At 40.7% G+C, this 15,132-nt stretch overlaps 1 protein-coding gene and 1 long non-coding RNA gene across 3 annotated transcripts in view; one reads left to right on the plus strand and one right to left on the minus strand.

Moving 5' to 3' along the window:
• Window positions 1–42: 42 nt before the first annotated feature.
• LOC307046701 (uncharacterized protein) overlaps window positions 43–15,132 on the plus strand; it is a 119,201-nt gene continuing 104,111 nt past the window's right edge. For both annotated transcript variants that reach the window (XM_079693210.1, XM_079693211.1), the window contains exon 1: window positions 43–323. The gene's annotated coding sequence lies outside the window, so the exon portion shown is untranslated. The remainder of the gene's footprint in view (window positions 324–15,132) is intronic.
• On the minus strand, window positions 5,369–6,550 carry LOC307047557. The gene is made up of 2 exons (XR_013810487.1): window positions 5,728–6,550; window positions 5,369–5,507 (listed from the first exon to the last, which is right to left on the minus strand). It is a non-coding gene; the product is annotated as an uncharacterized lncRNA (long non-coding RNA).

Consider the following 15,132-nt stretch of genomic DNA (forward strand, 5'->3'; position numbering starts at 1 on the left):
GGCCCAGAGTTTGCCGCTTGGATAATATCCACATGTATTGTCTACCCTACTTTTATAATTTTTGAATCATAAATCTAATCGATAGATTTATGATCAATAGATTTATGATCGACAGATTTATGATCAGCATAAGTTCGTTCATGATGGCTCATGTCAGTGATAGTGATGACATCGTTGCGAAATTATTAACCGAGTCATTTTCAAGTTTCAGTTACAATGATAAACTGGAGTGGCAAAGGATCAGCTGCATGACCCGCCATCAATTGCTTCATCCAAAAGGACAGGAGGATGGACTTTGTGTTTCAGTGATTTGATCATCAAAGGTAGGCCTAAATCATTTTCAATGTGGGCCGCCGTGTCGACTTCATTCATTTGTAATTGTTACTTGGCTGTGGGCGCCCTGTCATGATAGGTGTTTTGATAAATGGTGTTGTCCTGTGTGGTAGAGGGTCGCTGTCATTGATGCGTTTTGCACCCCGGGCCATTGTTTTGATATTCCGCTGAAGTATACGCTGTGACCATAGACAGTATATATAAAGGCTGTGATGTAATAACTCTTCTTTTTCTTTTTTCGAGGGAAGGGGGTGGGGGGGGTCTGAGGGCCTAGGTATAACAATCACGGCTCGCCACTGGATGTAACAGTTGGGTGTTGGAGATGACATATGCTCATATTCAGTTGGATAAATATTGTCTTAGGGACAGATCTACCTAAAGATGTTAGTGCCGCAGGGATTTTATAATAATTATTATCTTTGAATCCTGTATTATGATCATGTTTTTGTCCAATGGTTCATGGGTCAGCATCATTCTTACCGTGTAGCATCCATCTGATGCTCCATTGTTAAACCATAGTGCACCTTCTTTTGCTAATGTCTAATCTACAGAGACTTATCTATGTCAACATTATCATTACTTATTTGACAACCAGATGCAATAACTGTAGTTTCCCTTTGTTGTTGGTCTCTTTTTAACCAGACTTTGAGAAATCAAGTAAGAGCCGTTTAGGCGTATCATTATTTATGGTAAACATAGGCAGGAGGCTTGGAACGTTGTATCTCTAATTATCGGCCCCTACAAGACCTATACAATATATAAGAGTTCAACATTATGTTAGCTTTGATGAGAGCAACACAGTGTTGCTTGGACCAGACGGCTGAAAGCACAGAAATAATCAAATGGATCTGAGGTGAAACTAAGATTTTAGAGACAAAAACAGCGCAGGATTTAACAAGGTCCATTTGGTTCTGTTGAGACCATCAGGCTGTATGTGGAGAGATGCAACAGCTGTTCACAGCCACTGTTCCCCGAGAGCTGAGGGCCTCCAACAGGGCTCCAAGAGGGCGAGCTGCTTCACCTGCGAGCTTGCTTTGCATAGATAATAGTGCACGGGCCCGGCACTTATTCCCATCAGGCTCCATTCCCCTCTCTAGGTCCAAAGGGGCTTCCATGTCCTTCTGCTGAAATATCATCCCTCACGCTGCACACATAATGGCATCTTTTGACACATGCACGCACACACTCACAATAATCAGGAGTGTAACCTGGGTGCCTGGAGGACGCTTGGGTTTGCCAGCAGAGGCCCCAAATCTGAGATAATCTGTGTCATTCATATTGGCTGTCTGACACAAATGATCTGATAATGCTCATGTGAAGTGAATTAACAGATGTTGTTTGAATGGCCCTAATGTCTAGCCATTCATCAATTTCACAGGATTATGTTGTTGACCAGAGGGGTGTGTGTGTGTGTGTGTGTGTGTGTGTGTGTGTGTGTGTGTGTGTGTGTGTGTGTGTGTGTGTGTGTGTGTGTGTGTGTGTGTGTGTGTGTGTGTGTGTGTGTGTGTGTGTGTGTGTGTGTGTGTGTGTGTGTGTGTGTGTGTTTTCCATTGAAACAGATACAAATGGGACAACAAACTTAAAGGACAACATGTGGAAGATAAATTGGAAGCAAACTTTCAAAACGTAATAACTATTTAAAGGTGGGGTAGGTAAGTTTGAGAAACCGGCTCGAGATAAACTTTTTGTTATATTCCATGGAATGCTCTTAACATCCCGATAGCAATGAATATCTTAATTGCTCTGACAAAAAATCCATTAAAAAATGTCATCTGTGGAAGCCGTAGTACTATAAAAAGCACGACCAATCATCTGAGCCGGCCGGGCTAAAATAACTGGATGGCCTACCTGCCTGTCAGCCTTCCATCTGTGCACAAACTTATCTCGTGCCCTCATAGAGAGGCGAAGTCCCGCCCATCTACTTCCGACCCATGGGACCCCGGAAGCGGAAAATTATACATTGACGTCAATGGAGAGAGAAAAATCATCTTTCGATCCCGTTTGAATTGTGCCACGAATGACACATATGATGTTTGTCAAATTAAAAGAACATTTTGCAAGTCAAAAAAATAAAAATGTGTCGTAAAACTGTGAAGTTACAATTTTTTTTGTGTGAAACCGCTCAGTGAACTACAGGTCTCTGGTCTCGCACAATACGCGTCACCATCACAAAGATGGCTGTCACGTCAGTAAATGTCACCTGTTTCTTTCAGAATGAGGCGAAAAAGTATAAAACGAGGTGAAAATCACTACAAGTCTGGGCATGTTGAGAGCTGTACATACACGAAAGGGAGCGGTTCTGTAAGAGCCAGCATGCGGGACCGGCTTTACAAGGTTTCAGTGAGTAATATGAGTGCAATGTTTAAGGTTAATGTCAGCTAGCTAACAAGGTACACTAACGTGTTTTGTTTTAGCAACTAGTTTTCTCCTTAAGAACTTTGTGGTGTCTGTGGATAACATTAGTGTTCACAAGAACAAGATACACTCCCGTGTTTTGTTTTAGTTGCTCTTCAGATTGAAGCGGCCAGTTCTATATCGACGATATGTGTGATCTCCTTTTTACATCTCGTTGTGTCATTTGAGTTTATTTGCTGTGTGTAGATTCAAGGATTTTGGTTATCTTGTCCAGGGATGCAAACTTGTCACCTTTCGGCGAAATTCTCCGTTTTGAATCCAAAATAGGTCGTTTTTGTGATTCCTGTAGATCTGCAATAAAAATATTTGTGGGGTATGGGAGGGGGTCTGGGACCCGGATTAATGTGCGGCCGCGAGCTTTTTTTTATATATATTATAATGAAACGCGAGCTGTGTGCTCGAGTCTTCCTGCCTGTCGGCTCTGCTCATGATGTATAATAAGCCTCTGCTGCTCGGCGATGATGGTCTAGCTTCAGCAGCTACATTACCTACGGTGCGTTCGTTAATATTAACTGTGCGTCCGGAGTCACTGTGGCACAGACTGGACCGCTGGTGAACAGCTGTTAGAACGGGCCGTTCAGGTGTTCACAGTAGAGCTCCCTGTCGGAGCGGCAGAGCGTGATGTGCACTGAAAAGTTTTTTTTTCCCGTCGCAATATTATCGTTGAGCTAGCCAACTAGCATACATTGTCACTATCTGCTAACGTTAGCTTTAGCCTTCGTTTTCTAATCGTTTTTTTCATAGGCTATAAACAGAGGTGGTATAAGTATATATCTTGTAATTGATTAAAAGTAGAAGTACTCAGTTCTTGTACTTGAGTAAAAGTAGAAGTACCAGAGTGTAGGAATACTCTGTTACAGTAAAAGTCCTGCATTCCAAATGTTCCTCAAGTAAAAGTAGAAAAGTATTATTATCAAAATATAGTGAAAGTAGCGACAGTAAAAGTAGTCATTTTGCAGATTGGTCCATTTCAGAATAATATGATATGTTTTATAATGATTGATCATTAAAGTGTTATCAAAGCTGTTAAAGGTGCAGCTAGTTTGAATGACTTTGTATACGTGCAGGGTAGCTTGTGGATTTACTCCAGGTGGAACTAAAGTCTGATTTAACACTTGATTATATTTCACATCATTCATCCACATCTGTAAAGTAACTAAAGGTATTACATACATTTAGTGGAGTAAAAGTACACCATTTACCTCTGAACTGTAGTGGAGTAGAAGTACAAAGTAGCAAAACATTGAAATACTTAAGTAATTACAAGTATCTCAAAATTGTGCCCAAGTATAGTACTTGTTGAGTTTATGAACTTAGTTACTTTACACCAGTGGCTATAAAGATAGAAAGACTAAGCCTTGCACAGAGGCATGAAAATACATTTTCAAAATGATCAACAGTGCTGCCAAAATTATAAACTGACTGCTACACAATTAAAATAAATGCTTTTTATATATTTCTATTAGATGTGACTCTATGGCGTTTCTGTTAATATTAACACTGCTGCTTTAGTTGTTCTGACTGCTAAAATCCTCTGTTATTCCTCATTTTAAAGCCGATATTCTGTGGGGTCAGGGGGCTCGGATCCTTGTCACCTTTTTCATACCTGATGAGTTTGCATCCCTGTTATCAATTTGTTTGGTTATCTAGGCACAGCTGTGTGTGACTCCCTCTGGTACACTGGTATGTGTTTTCCTAATGTAGAGAGCATTGATTGATTAATTAATAAACTACACACTGACTCTAGATCCTGACCAAATCCTTATTTTTTGATCAAATGTTTTTCAAAAAAATGTATTGTATATTATATAACAGCTGCACATCACAGACCGGAGTCTCTGCTACTGTGGACCACGAAGGAGGGGATCATCATCCCCATCCCCAAAGACCCTCCATGGCATGGAAATCTCCTCCTCCTGGAACAATTCTACACCCAGCATATGCTCCCTGTGTTGGCCAGTAGAGAGGAGGACATTTAAATAAACATACTCTTAACACCCTCGGACTCTGCGTTGTGTTTCGTATGTGTGATTGGGTGTTATGCAGAGGGAAGGAAAACAGGACACAGCAGATTCGGATTGTGGTGGAGATGCTGAGCAGTTATTTAATTGTTGCGTGTAATTATTATTATACTGTGTGCTTCTTAGTTATTCCATCTCTTGCTGTAACATGGATCTGTATGTAACTCTATATTTACTTGTTATCTACCACACTTCCTTATACATCATACACCATCATTATACATGATGGTGTATATAGGATATATATTTATTTGTATACATATCTGTAAATTGTATAATTTTATTTTTCGTATTTGGGATTGCTCTTTTGTCCACTCAAATACACTTGGCCCGTTCTCTTTTCCATGTGGAAAATGGCAGCTGCATATTCTGCTTTTCTCATCTGCTCCCTGTCTGCTCATCTACGATGAGAAAATTATATAATTAATTACTAATAATCATTTAAACCTGTTATTACCAATATTTCACAAATTCTTCATGTAAACTTAAGAGTACAGCTGTATGTTGAGTATGTCAACTTTGCTTGGTTCATCTTACTGGGGGGGGGGGGGGGGGGGCAGCTACATGGATGTCGGTGCAGTCCACAATAATTTTGCAGCTGAAGGCAGAATGAATTTATTATTGACTCAGAATGAAGCACAACTTCATGTCATACAATACATTGACTTTATTTGTAATTGTGTAAAAAAATATGAATATTGATTAGCAAGCAGGAACAGAGAATGGTGATGGATGGAGCTGGGGAGAGAGAAGAATAAAGAAAACAGATCAACTTTATTATCGGATATTAAAAATTCAATTTCAAAACAAGTTGCCGCTCCTACAGTTTTCTAGTATGTAAAGATGATTTCACATGACCAATGCAAAATATCCCACTCAATACATGTGTGTCTCTGAGGGGTGCATTGTGCCTTTGATGTATATAAATAATATACCATAACCAAATACTATTACGTACAGTGGAAATCAGGTTGCTAGAGCAGGTCAGTCCAGTGTGCATGTTCCTCAGGGTCTCAGCAGTTACAGGTGAGGTAAAGAAAATAAAAGAGAAAAAGTTCAGTAACAACACTTTTTAAAGTAACAACACTGAATAATTATCTCTTTTAATAATTTTCTCTCAGTAATCACTCAACTACTGTCTTTCCAACAAACAGATTGACTCACTCTCACTATCATCACAATGAAACACGTCCAGAAGAATGTCATGCAAAGCTGCCTGCCTTCCTTCCTTCGACTCTCCCTGAACTGCCTGATCTTTTAATGGTCAATGTTAACCATTTGTGCAGATAGCATTAAGTAGAAAAGATCGCTGATACTAATGTGGCGTTAGCCTACCTCCCGCCCCCTTAGCACCTGGTGGAAGGGGCGATAGGCTACTCTTCAAATGTTTCACAAAATACTTACCATCATGACTACTCTTACTGTTTAACATTTTGGTTTACTTCATGTTAAGGCTAATACAAATGACAAGGCTAAGTAATGTAATATAATGCTAACTAACATGCTCGCTACTAGCTAGGTAGCTAACTTGACTATGTTCCATGCAAAACATGTATATTACCTGATATGTTTGGTCCGACGACTCCTGGTCCTTTCATCAGACGGGAAGCGATAGAACGAGCAAGTGGTATGATCTCTTTTGTGATTACAACCTCGTACAAAGCACACAGGCCTCTTGTAAAAGTGAATTTATTGGAGCAATCTCTTATATTTATTGGAGGGAATAAATCAGTCTTCTTCTTCCTCTTTGCTTTGAGAGTCACAACCAGTCTTGGAGCATTATCGCCTATGACATCACTTACGCGACCCAGAATGCATGGCGGATTTGTAGTCTTTCTAGTTGCGTATTATTCATAGTCTTATATTTCAGCATTTTTACGACAAACTGTGACTTTTTTTGCATGGAAATGATTGTTTAAGATTGACAAACATCATATGTGTCATTCGTGGCACAATTCAAACGGAATCAAAAGATAACTTTTCTCTCTCCATTGACTTCAATGTATAATTTTCCGCTTCCGGGGTCCCATGGAGGCTCCCGGAAGGGGAGGGACTTCGCCTCTCTATTGGTCATGTGTGCGTTCGTGTGTGTTGGAGGAGGGGCTCTGTAAGGAAGTGGCTGTGTATTTTAAAATTCTAGCGCACTCAAGCTGGTTTCTCAAAAATTACCTACCCCACCTTTAAGATTGAGAAAATGATTTACGTGACATATGGATAGACCAAATAACTACCTACAGTGTACTATGACAAAATACAAAATAAAATATGTGAAGTATTGTTATGAAAAGTGTAAAGCTTTGCAGATATTGAGAGAGGTGGCTTGTGTACAAATGTGAAAATTATTCAGAGGGTTGTGCAGAACTCGCAATATTTAAATGAAATAACAAAAGAACAGGATATTGTTTGCATAGTGCGTATTCATATAATGCATAGTGTCTATGGAGAGGCTGAGGTTATGTCTCAGCGGGGGTCCCGGGCCTTATTGATGAGGCCGATAGCAGAAAGGAGTGTGACCCCTCATCTCAAATCCACTCCACCTGTCCACTGAAGACTCTCAGCTTGTACACCACAGTGAGACTTACATTCTTTGATTTAAGGACTTGTGCAACACATAGGATGCAGAAACATGCTGAGGATCTTTCCTATTCACCAGCTATTGTATGTGAGCAATTTTCCGGGAGGTGCAAATCTTCATTTTATCAGACAGAAAAGCGATCGAGGGAAATGAATGACTTCCCCGAATGGATATTTCTTTTTGAAAATCATTGTTTTTAGCAGCACTGGAGGATTGAAGAGGAGCGGAAATGTGGGAGGGGGGAGCAGAAGGTGGTGTGAGTATAGCTGCTCATTCACACAGAACGCACAAACAAAACACCAAAAGTAGGAGAAAATCTGCTTGATTCAATCAAGCTTAATTCTATTTTGATAATTGTGGGTGCTGGGCGTCTGGGCCGGGCTCAGTGGGGGGGCTGTGACTCGTGTTGGAGACTGACAATGAAAGCGGGTAACAACAGCTGCTGGATGGCGGGCGAGCTCATGTACCTCGACGCTCAAGTCTTGTCAGTCACATTTCCCCTAATTAACGAACATCTGCTTTCCATGTTCAGTTACACTGCACCGCCAGCTTGTCTCATATGAATCGCTGACTTCTGACCCCCCCGAGGTGGGCTCTGGCTGTCAGAAGTACCAGGCCAGCACTGTCCTCCTCGTCCCTCTCTACAGAGGCCTCCGGCTCACCACAGGGGGGGGGGGGGTTCTGAGCCTCAGGGATCAGCCTCCTCTGGGACGGCCACGCAGGAAGTGCTCTGTTTGTGTCACGCTGCTATTGGTTCAAGCGGCCTCCAGTGGCAGCGGCCCGCCTCTATCCGTGAAGGACCCAGAGTCCTCCTCCCATCTCCAGAGCTCTAATCTATTCCCAAACTCACTTCACGAACAGGTGTGTGTGAGCGAGCCTTGGAAACAAGGCTGGGCTTGTTGTTTTTTTGTCTTTTCTGCCTGAAAACACAGCACATGAACATTAGAAATAGCAGCAGCTGTTGACTTCACGCTGTCAGAGATAAGTACAGTCTACTGCTTAGTATGGCTCCAAAATGTTGGAGTCTTATATTGTTAATGTGAATCACCACAAACACATTAACAATAGTGCAATGAACTGTAAGCTTACATTTCAGAGGATTAGAAGTAGAAGTATGAGAAAGGAAAAATGAATACTTTAGGAAAGTAAAGACTTGAAGTGGGATCAACATGGAAATTAGGGACGTACTTTTAATATCAACAAACAGTGTCAGGTGTAGTCAAGATTAATATGTGTCCAATACCACCGTTTTACAAAACTCTGCTCGATACTTGAAATGTGCTTTATAACAGCTACATTTACTCAGAGCATGACAAATACTCAGGCTGAATAATAAAGGCTATTTGACCGTGATATCTCAAAGATATTGAAGTGATTCTTATTTTGTTGATTGTTGTGCTTTTATTTAAGTCTTAATGTGTGCATATGTATAAATGTGTCTTTTGATTGTGTATATATAGGTATATATTTGCACACATATCTTTATATATATTTGTTTTTGTATTCGGGATTATGGGAAACGGTATTTCGATCTCTCTGTCTGTACACACAAAATGAAAGATTGACAATAAAGTTGACTTTGACTTTGATATTATAGCGTTGTGATGTAGCTGATGAAGGTGGTTAAAGATGAGGTCAGGTTTACAGCTACAGTATATGGCTCAGAATTCGGTGCATTTTAATAAAATCTATTATAATTAACACTGTAATTGAACATTTTACCAGATTTTTTTTTTATCCCTTCAAAGTCTTTAAAAGAATGAGGACAAAAATAGAGATGATGAAGGCAGCGTACCAACAAATAATATCAACACATGAGCGATGCCCTTCTTCCTGACTTTTTAGGAAATACAGACATGTTTCTTTCTTTTCTTTCTTTCTTTTTATTTTGCAATCTACTTTTTATTAGTTTAGAGAAGGGTGATGCAAACTTTACCAGAATGTTAATTAGACTTGTAGGGGAGTTTGAAACTCAAATAAAAAAATAATTGCAAAGGGTCTGGAATAGCATTTCTGTGGAAAGTTGAGTTATCCAACTCGAGAAAAGAAAATGTCAGCCATATTATTTGTCCAGAGAATTCCCTTTAGTTTGACGATAAATGGTCCTTGGATAACTGTGTTTATATCTGCAATGGTGTGTATGTCTTTACGAAGCCTCAGCTTCCATTCACTTAAATGGAAAACAGTAGCGTAGTCTATAATAAGATGCTTTTCAGTGGTCTATACATATATATTTGTAAAAGGACTGTGTGTTGAGATACCATCTTTAATGAGTAATATGGGGAGCAATATAACTTTATCTGATTGGTTATCCAGTCTAGACCATCCTCGTCAGTTCCTAGTGTTTGGCTAACTCTAACGCTGAACAATAGTCCTTCAGATATCCCAGCCCTGTCAGACTGATAGAGTTTTATTTAAAGCCGCACAGGATTTGGTCACTTCCCTTTTCTTCTAATGTGAAGAAACCTGAAACTTTAAGCGATTCAGCCGAGCAAATGTTATTCCCTCTCCCTGTGGGCTGGCTAAATGCTCTTTCATTGGTTAACACGCCAGGTACAGTTTTTGCACAGATGGCAATTAAACTAGTTTGCTAATCCCATCGACAAAGGTCTCTGCAAACAACTTTTTTATCACAAGGAATGACAACACCCTCAGCTAAGAGAGGGTTGAATTAAAGAATGCATGTTCAAAAAAAGGAAAATACAAGTGGAATGAAGAAGTTGGCCAGAGAAAGGAGTAGCTAAAGTCTTATTTATATCTCTTTGTTGGTGTTGGAGCTCTTTCAAGGTGCTGGCAGACTGAGGAGTGTGGTGGGCGGCAGAATCACATCACACAAGGCCTCAGTGTCATCTGCACACACACACACACACACACACACACACACACACACACACACACACACACACACACACACACACACACACACACACACACACACACACACACACACACACACACACACACACACACACACACACACACACACACACATTCACACACACACACACACACACACACACACACACACACACACACACACACACACACACACTCACACGCCTGCCATCCATAGCATACACCTCTACTCCATATTTATAGGACACAAATGAATGTGGGGAAGACTTCACAGGAAGAACACTATATAGAAGGTTAACAATCCTCAGTGATTTAAGATCAAATACAACTATTCTAATAAGAGCAGCAGGGTTATTATTCATTTGAAATATTTTAAGAATCTTGAAAAAACCTTGTAAAAATGAATGCTATAGAATATTTTCCACAGTAAGCAGTCTCGTTAACTCTCGCATATTTTAATTTGACATTATTCATCAATGGCGGCAACTAGAGAAAAGATTGAAATAAAGGCTGAGTCCAAGTAGATAGAGTATTACTCCAAGTGACAATGGATGCTTTATACAACACAGTATTACATTGTTGTAATGATATACTCAAATCAACAAACAAACCCATGTGACAGCTCCTCATCAGACTATACCTATTTGTATTTCCCAGTGTCTTCTCCCCAACCCAGATCATCCCACAGGTGGATACACAAGTGTTTATGGGTATGGTTACCAATTCATCACTAAATAAAAATAGAATTACCAGATTCATACATCTCAAAGTGTGACTAAAGTCTGTAATTGGACAGTTTATATGTCATACTACTACTAGTTGTCAGAATATGTCACAATGATCACATTATCATGGGGTTTCATCAACATACTACACTAAAAGAAGGCACGTTTAACAAACTGGGGATTTGCTAGGGGAATCAAGGGAACTGTCGTGTCTCAGGTTTCTGGCCAACTTGGATGAGGACAGTATCAAAAGCTGCCTCTGATTCTTGAAATTATTTTAATAATTGTTTATAACGAAAGTAAATCAGTTACATGTTTATTGTTTTTTGCCCTCAACATTAAAGACAGTGAGTCAAACAATTATGCCCACCTTTAAACAATACATTGTGTAACTTTAGATTATGTTATTTCAAATATATCCTCAGTAGCTGTATCCTGCATGCATCACTTCAGCACTGAAGTCATGTTACTGCAGGAAGTAGACTTTCAGCTGAAAATGAGTCACTTAAAGCGCTGCAATGCTGATGTAAATCTCCTCTCATGTTTCCAAGTCTTTGTCACATGCCAGTAAAACACTCTGATGCCAACAATCATGCATATAGTGGATATTGTCACGCTGTAATTCTCTGCCACATCCCCCGCTGAAGAGTTACCTTGTTGAGCGAAACAGATGACTCCAATCTAAATCAATCGTCCTTCCATCCATCTCTCCTGCATCCCCCTTTAAGTCTGCAGCCCTCCCATCTCACTAAGAAAGCCATTACTCTCCGCTCACGGTAACCCCGCGCGTAAGATGTACAATTAAAACCTTATTCCTGCTGAAGGAAATTAGATTTAATGAACGGCGGGCTGGGCAACAACAGATGGTTCGTCTTATTGGAGGCACAAAGATAGACTGGGTGTTTGAACGCCTTCAGATCAAATGCCAGTGGTTATCAATTAGGAGTGGAGGTGCGCTCCTGACAACATGAAGCAGAGCGGCCCCTCCACCGCGGCCCTCACCTCACTGCTGGGAGAGATGTTAGCTCACTGTCGCTGGGAACACACGGAGCCTTTCCATATGTTTGTGTCACAAATACTGCGCAGGCCCAGATGTTGCATGATGTCAAATGAGAAATTGTGGACTAAATAAAAAATATGATGAAATGTACCTTCATTTACACAAATCCACCAGGTCCAGCTTATCTCGCTCCAAAAATACAGAGCAAATGGAAGTTTCCCCTCATTCACTTAGTATCCTAAATGTATTCTTAATCATATAAAAATTAAGAAAATAGGAATAATTAAAAAATGCTAAATTTTGAGTACTTTTGGGAGCGGCTACTTCCGTGCCGTCATTCTGCTTCAAAGAAAAAAGATAAATGATGATGCCATTAAAAGTGAACTAATTAAGGAAGGCTTCTTTTAAGAACTCATTAACTGCAACCTCATTTACATAATGATGCATATTAATTAAGTTTTAATGAATCTGAATTTCCAGCAAGCCGCATTTCGTTGGCTGTGGAACAAATTGAACAAATTATTTAAAAGTGTTCTTGATTCTACTTTTCACACCAAAGGGGAGAGAGAATGCAATCATTTGTAGAAAATCATATTTTCCCCCCCTCCCCAGCCTGCGCCCATCTGTTAATTATTTTTAAATGTAATCATTTACCCTTTTGTTTCACTCCCTTCCCAACCCAATCGGGAGGTAAGGGACTGGCTCTGAATTCTGAAGAGTGTGTGAACGTCTGAAATGTGTGATTACGAGGCAGATGAAAGATGGTGTTTCTGCTTGTTGTCATGTGGGCTGTGGAGCGCTCCACTCTTCATTGGTCTGTCTGTGACTGATGTGTGTCCGTGTGTTTCCTGTCACCTACACACATTCAGACTGTCGACTTCACCGTGTGAAAGGTTTCCGCAAACGTAATGTCAAAGCATTAACAGAAGAAATGTCTTTAAGGAGAGGAGAAATTATTGGGGGGGGGTTTTAAAGAAAGCCATTAAGATTCCAGCTGAAAAGAGCAGAAGCTATTTTTTCCTTTCTGGATTATTAAACTCTTGTAAGGAAGTTAAATCTGAAAAGATAAGGTGTGGTAGTACATTACAAAGTAGAATAGTAGTAACATTCCCCCAATGACACTGGGGGTAGTAGAATCATGACAACATTAAAGAGGTGCATATTAGAAAAGGCCGGGGTATTAGAAATACTGAGGTCAGGACTTTGCAAAACTAGTAGACAAAGTAATATGTCACATTATAATTTAAAGAGGCCCTATTCTGCTTTTTGTGGTGTTCCCTCTCCTGTAGTGTGTTCTATATGTTTGTGTGCATGTAAAGGCCCTGACATACCAAGCCGATTTCGGCCGTCGATAGATATCAGGCCGTCGATGAGTGTCCTGTCGCCCTACTCAGATTGGTGTGTCTGGCACCGTTGTGTCTTTTCGGCCGTGCCGACACCTTCCGCTGCCGATTCACCTTGTTGAATCGGCAGCGGCGGCTGTCGGCAAACTAAATCACTCTGTTTGGCTGTTCAGTTACCAAATTAGTGCATGAGAAGTGAAACGGAAGTGAGGTACGCAAACAAACGATTAGGCACACACAGACGGCTATTATCTTTCATTTTCATCTCACCTGGAAGCAAGAATTTATCTTACATCATGGCGATCTGGAATGAAGTAACCGAAGACCGACTCAGTTGCCACGTAATTTGCTGCCACACTTCCTGCATGAGGTGGACAATAGCTTCTTCAAGTATTTAACGGAGAGGACCCTGGAAAATGAAACCTCTAACAGATTCACTAATTTGTAACAATGTATTGTACAGTTCTACATTTCATAATAAACCACTTTTTACCGCTACTGCAAAATACAAAACTTTATTTTGTACCTTCATACTATAGCCATTAGATAACACAACATTAGAATGAGGATAAAATTAGCTATACTACAATAAAAGTCAGAAAATAAAGCCTCTTTTGAATGACGAATACACACTACCGCCGCCTGCTGGTAAGGAGAGTTGTTGCCACTCACGCATGCACAGTGCGCATGTGCTACTTGGCCTTCGGCTGAAATGTTTGTGGTGTGTTCCAGTGCGACTTATTGGCCAAGACGCAGGAGACGTGAGGCGACACAACAGTCGGGTTTCCATCGCGACGTGTTCTTTGGTGTCAAGGCCTTAAAGGGTCTGCATAGGCTAAAAATCCCTGTGTTCCCCCTCTCCACCTGAAACGCCTCCATTGGACTCCTTTATTTACTTCGGAATATAGTGACATCACAATGGAACGCTTCTATTGGCTACCACTCCAACACATTGTACATGATAGGCTAAGGAGCGAGACATATCGAAGTGGTTGACCAATCACAACAGAGCCGGCCAGAAAACCAATCAGAGCAGACTGAGCTCTGGTTTCAGACAGAGGGGGGAAAGAGGTGCTGCAGCATAGGCAGTATGAGAAAAATAAAGAGCTTTTTGAACATTAAAGCATGGAGACATGTCACAGTAGAGATACTACATACTGATATACACCTGAACATCAGCAGGAAAGGACCAGTGGCGGCCCGCCCATAGGGGCGCTAGGGGCGCCGCCCCCCCTCTTCCCACATGTTTGACTGTCATTAAAAAATTTAAATAAATAAAAAAATGTATATTTAAAAATAAAATATATATACGTAGGCTATATATATTTAATTTTTTCGCTCGTCCGGGCGGTAGAAAGGAGCCCTCAGCCAGAGCAGCAGCAGCCAACAAGTTGACTGTTGCTATCTGTAAACTATGCCGCCGAAACATAATTTCAGCCAATCAGCGTCGTCAGATCTGATGCTCAAAAGGCGCCCTATCAGCGCCCTGGCCTGTGTGTCTGTGAGTTGTTTGGACTCGTATTCAAGGTGACGCTACAAAGTTGTCGAGGATGGCTGCGTCTGCAGGAGGAGACTCCGGTGCTAGTGGATCTTCCGGAGCTGTAGATTAACATTTACATGCTTATTGTAGTTGTAATTTAGGGAAATGCCTGTAGCACCATTGAGCATATGTGTGGGCTGGACCTGTATTTTACAGGAATGGAGTGAGCAGAGTTGTTGATTCTTGTTCAGTTTTCATCTTCCTCACCCTCTCAGACTTTGAGTTGCGCGCGCTGCTAAAGAGATGGAAACCAAACAATGGTGTAGTTGTATTAAAGTCCGAGTGGAAACAGACTTGAGAAAATTGGATTTTGTCAGAAATCGG

This window comes from Notothenia rossii, assembly GCF_949606895.1.
Source record: "Notothenia rossii genome assembly, chromosome: 7".
NCBI classification, from domain to species: Eukaryota; Metazoa; Chordata; class Actinopteri; order Perciformes; family Nototheniidae; genus Notothenia; species Notothenia rossii.